Here is an 8,086-nt window from a genome sequence, read left to right as displayed (position 1 = left end):
TCCTATCGAAGAACAAGATTTTGATATTCCGTCAGCTAGCAGAAACCAATATGGATGTCTACATTTGGCTGCATAAAGATGAGCTAAAGATTATCTCTGATCAAGTAGCAACAATTCTTCTAGCAGCTAGGATTTATGAACTCGGAGATAGCTCAAGGGGTCCTCAAGCTGCAGCTACATCTAACTTAGTTCAGTTACTAATAAAGCAGAGTGCAAGATTGCCACTGATTCAGAACTCTATTACCAACCTAAGTAAAATGATGACTTTGTTGGAAGAAAAGATTAATTATGAAAAAATGGGTCAAGATTCAAATAAAGATATTATGAAGATTTCAGATCTTGCTTTGGAAGCTAGCAAACTCAAAGAAAAAATTAAGTCTGAATCCAACAATTGGGAGAAGAGATTCATGGAACTTCAACTGTTGTTTCTTCCGGAGTAATGCCTCTTCTTCAAGCCGTAGGAAAACTAATTAGGCAACCTTTGAACTCATCTTCTTCCTTAGAGCCTCCACCTCTACTAGATCTCCTGCACAATCTAATCAACCCTCCTCTTCTAGACCCTTTCATTTTAACACTAGTATTGGACTCTCTAGTAGAACTAGGAGTCGTCGGGCTAATGCTTCCTCGAGCTTGCCTGCTCGTTTGAATGAATCCTCTTTCTCGGATGAAATTTACCGCTCAAGTGATTAAGTTGTATTTAAATTATTTTGACTTAATCAAATTTTCTGTTAAAATGAAATATGTTTAATGTATCATACTTACTAATTAAAATGATCTTTGCTTATGTATGAAAATGTACAAGAATATTTCAAATACTACATGTGTGGATTCAAATGACTTATGATCAGCAATAATCTTCTAAATTTAATGAATATATATTTTGTACTCCACAAGTCTAAATTCTCCAAAGCTTATCATAAGAAATACTTCCTTCCTCATGTACCCTCCTTATTGATAATAACAAAAAGGGGGAGAAAGAAAGAAAAAAAAAAGAAAAGAAAAAGGGGAGAAAAAAAGAAGAAAGAAAGAACAATGCAAAAGGCAAAGTAAAAAAGGAATGATCAATTTAAACTTTTTGAAAATATTTTTGCATAGTCCTATTATTATACCAAACAGGGGGAGAAAGAAAAATGATCAATGATTGCTTAATAAGTATAAATAGGGGGAGTAAAAGAAAATAGAGAATAAAAATAAAAAAGCAAAGCACAAAGTGAATGATTAATATAAATCTTTGCAATCAATTAGTCCTATTATTACACCAAAAAGGGGGAGCATTGCTATTATTGCCAACTTTGTGTTAAAAACAACTTTAAATAATCAAAAAGAGTGAATGGTATCGAACATATAAAATCATTTTTACTCTATGAATTTTGAAAACTTAAATTTAGATATTATTCATGCTTATATCTAATATCTAAATTTTGCAAAAATATTTTGTTCTAAAAGATGTTATCATTGTATAGATCAATTTTTTTTTTGAAACTCAAGAATTTTGTCATCATCAAAAAGGGAGAGATTGTTGAACCTAAAAGGTTGCTTTTGATGATGCAAAATAGTTGAGTTAAAGGTTGACCAATATATTTGCTTTAAGTTTAAGTGACAAATTTTAGAAAGCAAAAAAGAAAGCCTTCAGCTACTCTCAAATGAAAATCATCTATCTAAAGCTCCACATCAAAGAAGCAAAACTCCAAAAGGCCATGAATATATCTCTTGGAAGCTCATAAATAAGTATAGAAGATTTCATCCAAAGCTACCTCAAGAGTCAACCCCAAGCTTGCAGTGAGTCGATCCCGGCATACTGTCGTTGACTAATGCATCTTCATAAGCCGACTCTAACAGACTGTGAGTCAATCCTAGAACAATCTCAAAGGTTAGACAAAAAGCCAAGAATTTCATCATATCAATGAGTCAACCCATGAAGAACACCTCTTTGTTCTCCTAATTAGACGTATGTGACTTAGAATTCTAACTTAATGGCCTTCTTTTCTAGAATATTAGCTCTGTTTACAGAAATGGATTTTGTGAGTAAGTCCAACCCACTACTAGGTGGTGAGATTACATCCTCCGCTGCTTGTACTTTGGGCTTGGGTCTTGGTATCCTTCATTATGTCAGTCATTATTTCTATTTGGCAATCTCTTCCTCTTTTCATTTTTAGTAGCAAGGGATTCGTCCCCACATGCCACATGGAGATCATCCACAATGTCCATTCGTGGACCAACGCTCATTATCGTACCCTTCACCTCTGAGAGAATTTGAAAACTTGATTCCCCACTATTAATAACACCACCATCCTCATTTCTAGCAAGTTGGCTTATGATGATTGTTGTTATCGCTAAAAACTTGACCTGACGAGTGGACGAGCTGATGAGCGAGGCTGGAGGATCATCGTACAGCATCGGAGTTGATCTACAATCACAGAAAATGATTAGGAGTTGCTAGAACATGTCTGGCTAAGAACCCTCCATTGTTTAAGTCAGGCAAAGTTTCAAAAAAAATAGAAGAGATGAAGAGAGATTGAAGTATGATAATGTGGCATTCGGATTTTCTCGTCATACTTAGGGGGCCTATGTATGATATTTATAGAAGAGAGGGTGTGAATATGCATGGTTAGGATCACATGATTTGTAGACGAGTAGTTGAGCTCATTTCTTATCCATTGATTGAAGTAGTTACAGTATTACTTTTCAGGCATGCTGAGATCGGGCGCTTTTTTTATCTGTTGATTTAGTCAATTACAATATTCTTTTTCGGGCATATTGAGATTGCATTAAATAATAACCAATTATACTAATTGTTTGGAGATTCAATTGGCTATTGATTTTGCTGGACATGTGTTATTGTCTGGTAGGCAGGCAAAGTTATTAGGCGAGATTTTAGGGATGACGAATCTAAGCCATATCAATTGGTTCTACCTTTACCCATTTGCCAGACTCCTTTGTCTTTTGCCAATTTTGTCCCCACAATAGAGGATATGTTGGGTCTGTATAGGGAAATGCAGTTCTAACTATTTCCTTCTTTCTCACCTCTTACTCCACCGGAACCTTAGAATCCAGCATCCATGGCCCATAAAGTATTCCCATTCCACCGGACACATTCTACTTCCTCTCCAATGATATGAGTGTAATATTCCTTTAAGTGCCTAATGCTCTCTCATAAAAAATAGAGAATAGGAATATTTTCAGATATTGCCAAGCTTTCTTCCCTTTTGCTGCCACATCTGCCCTAGGATGAAGAGGCTTCTTGAGATCTACATGCACACATGCCTCGGTATGTCTCCTCCTCCCTCATAAGCCTTGCTTAATATCATTGTTCAACAAGAAAATTAGGAAGAAGTATCCATAATGATGCATATACGATTGAATCAACCCATACTCGGAAATTAGGTCTTCAATATTGTAAGGCCAAAACTTAACTAGCGAGCACCCAAGGTCAATTGGAAATAACCCAGTCAAGTTCCCTCGAGACTTCAATTTTCCTTGATCTTAAATTCCCACAAGACTTTCCATCTAATACTCCAGAGAGGGGAATGATCTTAAACTCCCTTGAGACTTTCCATATGGTATTCAACTCTTTCATAATGCAATCAATAAGAAATCCATTCCGAAAAACTTACCAATGAGTGAGATGGACCACCATTCATAAGCTCCATCATACTCCTCATCAGAACTAATTCTTTTCTCAAAAAAGATTTAGCAGTGTGGAAATAATTCTTGCCGTTGAACTGCGTGTGATATATCTGTCGTTAACCCCCACTGATGATTCCAACACTTCAGAAAAAGGCACTTCTCTCCCCAAGTTCATCCTTCTAATGGTATTTTAGAATTTCTCTTGGAGGCAAGCATTCTCTTCATTAGAAACTTTTTTGTATCTCCCTATGATAGTGTCGTTGATCTTCAATCACTTGTGACCAAGTCCTCCTCCATTTCTTAGAATTCTTGTATGTTTCTTTCCTTGTAGCTTCTTTCGACTCTTGGATGGTGATGCTTAAGACTCCGACTTGGCATTACTTATAATAGCATTCTGAGCAATCTCAGCACTCTCGTTTAGAGTTGATCAAAACCCGGGCCGGGCCGAGCTCGGGCCGGGCTCTACAATAGAAATTAAGCCCGATGGCTATGCCCAGGCCCGGCCCGGCCCGACTGTCGGGCTTAAATTTTTGTCTAAGCTTGACCCGACTTTATAAATCTGGTCCCAGGCTCGACCCAATAGGCCCGATTTTTTCTTTATTTGGAATCTGAAAATGGGCCAGAATGGCCCAACAACTTAATGAGCTCTCTAAAATTGGATGTATTTTTCTACCTTTATTTTGTTTCTCTAATAGTTAATTAGGCTCAACACATGGCTTGTGGTGCCAACTTTTTGAGACAAACATCTTGATTAATGTTAAGGATATAACTAGCCTATTTCAAATAGATAGTGTTGGTGGTGGTTTCAAACTTTAGAATTTGGATATATCTACAAACATTAAAAAAAAAAAATTCACAGCTTCAAGCTAATAGAAAGAAAATAAAATGTATGAAATATTGTTGTCCAGCTGAAAATTACAACCTAACAATAAAAACTACAAACTTAGACAACTACATATTTAGACAAAATACAAATTACATTATCCCATTAATATTATAATAAACATGCATCTTTGTGCATTCAAAAGTAAATGTAACTATAATTCTTGAAGCCACTTCTATGATAGAAAACTGTAGAAGAACATCCTTGCAACTTCTAACTCTCAAAACCTACAAACATAAAATTGAAATATTAGCAATTGTTAATGATTGAATATGAATAATTGTTAGAGTTATTAATAGAATATCTAAATGACCGAACCATGTAATCCCTCTTTCATCTCTTCCTCGTCATCTTCATCCTCACTAGATTCTTCCATGTTAGCTCCTAAGACACCCGATTGTCCTAAAAAAATGTAAAAACAAATAAATATGAAATAATAGAAAATTAGTTTTTATTCAAATATATATTAGAGAAAAAAATAGAAGAACAAGTAAAGATTTAAAGAATTACCTAATGAGAAGCCCTTTGCTCGCAACCAATCTTCATAACATGCAATAGCTTGAATTGTCTTTGGTGAAAGTGAGTTTCGCCAAGGATTTATCAACTTTTTATCCATACTGAAGGCAGACTCTGAAGGGACTGTTGATATGGAAATGGCCAAAATATCATGAACCATTGATGCAAACTCGGGAAAACGGCCTGAGGCATCTCTCCAATACACTAAAATATCCAAATCGATATGCAGCCCAAGATTTTGCTCCTCCAAGTAAACATCTAATTGTAACTTCCCATGATCAGGCTTTCATTTTTTACTCAAAAATAATTCATAATCTTCAAAACTATCTGCATCACTCTTACCAACATCACTGCCACTAGAAGTTCCAACCTTGGGAGAAGAGGCTGAAGTTGAACTGCTCATTTACTCCTCAAATAAATCATACAAAGTATTTTTAATATTCTGAACCATCTCCCTTGCACTAATCTCCCCATAAAGTTTAGAATAACAATATTCAACTAACTCTAACTTGCAACGAGGATCCAAAACTGTAGCATAAGATAAGATCAAATTATACTTAGACCAATACTTGTTAAATTTAACTTGCATCTCTCTAACCATATCAACCATAAAATCATATGGGCCATTAGCAGTCTCTATCAATTTTCTATGAATCTCCCACACCCCCCCAAAATAAATGTTCATTGTTAGATGCTTACTAGCAGAAAACGGATTAGTCACATCATAAAATACTTTCAAAAACTTATGAAGAATAGCTACTTTTTTCCACTCTTCTTCAAAAAGTGCAAAGATTCTAAATTCTCTATTACACTGTCCCCAGTGATCTAAAACTGCCTTAAAATAAAGAGCACGGTCCAGCATTAAAAAAGTAGAATTCCATCTAACACAACAATCAGAACACAATCTTTTTCTGGTATTCAAATGAAAACCTTTTTCAGCAATTTCATAAAACTTCTTCTTTGGAATTGAATTTTTCAAATGCTTGGCCACATTTCTAATTTTACAAACAACACCATCAATGAGATTCAGACCAGCTTGCACAATCACATTCATAATATGGCAGCAACAATGAATTTGAAAAAAATCACCACCATGCAAGAGAGATTTATTTGCAAGAAGGCGAATCTTAAGAAAAGTAGTCATGGTACTATCATAAGATGCATTATACAATGTCAAGGTAAAAATCTTACTATCAATTTTTCATTCAGCCAAGCATAAAGCAACCTCATCAGCAATAGAAAGCCCATCAAAGGAGGGGGGTTAAGGCTACAAATCTAATTATTCTTTTTTGCAACTTCCAACTATTGTTAATCCAATGTGCTGTGATGCAAATATATCCATCTTGTGTGTTATCATTTTTCCAATTATCAGAAGTCAAACAGATTCTCCCCGGTGCTTGTGCTAACTCCTCCTTCATAACATTCATTTCATCCATGTAATATTTCAATGCATCTCTCCTAATAGTATGCCTACTCATGGTTTTGTATTGAGGACACATAACAGATACCATATATTTAAAACCAGGTCCTCACAAGTTGTAAAAGGATGTGCACCAGCAACAATAAACATACAAATAGCTTTACGAACTTCTTCTAGATCAAACATAGAATTTTTCAAATGCAAAGATGTGCTTTCAGAAGTTGTGGTTTCAGTTGAAATAGTGTAATTCCTTATGTCATGATGAAAACGTTTAGAACATCTTTTTAAGTGGCGCCATATATGAGACGTACCATTCTTAGAAGCAGCTGAAAAAATCTCCTTGCAATACTTGCAATGTGCTTTCAATATGTCCTTATTTTTTGTTGGAAGCTTGACCATGTGCATCCACACCTTTGATTTTGCTTTACCATCCTTGACATAACAATCCTCGTGCTCATTATCCGCCAATGGAATAGGTGAACTTTCGCTTGCCATTGACATAAGCCTATCAAAAAATTATATAACTAATAATACAAAATATTCAGTTCATAAGAATTATCCTATCAACAAACCATCCCTTCATTACTTGGGATAGTAGTATTTATCATAATAAAAATAAAGCCCCATCCAACTGAAAAAAAAGGAACATGCAAAGAAGGGACTCAATGTACCTACCGTACTAATAATATTTTCAATCACATTTCTTATTACAATTGCAAGCTTCATTTTAAAATTCAAAAATTTTACCATGGCTGCTAAAGAAAAAAGCTCCATTGCATGTCATCATGTCTGCAGAAGGAACAGAGTGCATAGTCATAATTATTAAATTAACTAAAACATTTCAAGACCTAACACCACCATTCTATCAAAGGCAACCTTTAGTACTTCTCTTACTATCCTTTGCCCATGAAATGAACAGAAAGGCATCAATTGAACTGTTATAAAAAAGCCCCAATAATCTAAAAAGAATAAAAACCAAGTCTTATCGGTGAGTCGGTGACCGGAGCCGCGGAAAGTTGTCGGCCGGTGGAGAAGGATGCGAAGAGGTGACGGCACCGAGAGGAGGCGGCGGCTACAGGGAAGTCAACGGAAAGGAGAGCAGCTCTCAGGCTCTCAGCGAGGGGGGGGGGGGGGGGGGGTTAGGGTTTCTTAAGTTAAGACTTAACGTCTTAAGTCTTAACTTAAGAGTTAAGACTTAACTTTATATATATATGGTGTTTTATATATAAAACACGGATCGGGCCGGGCCGGACCATTTTTAAAAGTTTCCAGACTCTGTCCGATTTTTTTGTCAGGCCACTTTTCCTACCCAGGCCCGACCCATGGGCCTTTTTTTTAATGTCCAAGCCCGAAAAATTTCAGGCCGGGCGGGCCAGAAGGCCCATGATTAGCTCTACTCACGTTAAAAGCTGACAGAGGTTGCCAAGATGAGATTTCAAAATCACCTTCATCTCTAACCTTCTTTCCCTCCTCTTTTTAAATCTTTTGATAACATAATATATTCATAGGATATAAAAGTTATCCATATTAAACATTCATCCTAATTTAGAGAGTTTTTGTCTCATATGAACACATGAAGCTTTGAATCTAAGTTGGAATATGTTTTATTTAAAACTTCTGTACTATCCCGAGGAATTAAT

Source organism: Phoenix dactylifera, chromosome 13 (assembly GCF_051530095.1).
Source record: "Phoenix dactylifera cultivar Ajwa chromosome 13, Ajwa_hap1_PhDact_Kaust_v1.1, whole genome shotgun sequence".
NCBI classification, from domain to species: domain Eukaryota; kingdom Viridiplantae; phylum Streptophyta; class Magnoliopsida; order Arecales; family Arecaceae; genus Phoenix; species Phoenix dactylifera.
Note: the sequence above shows the minus strand (reverse complement) of the source record.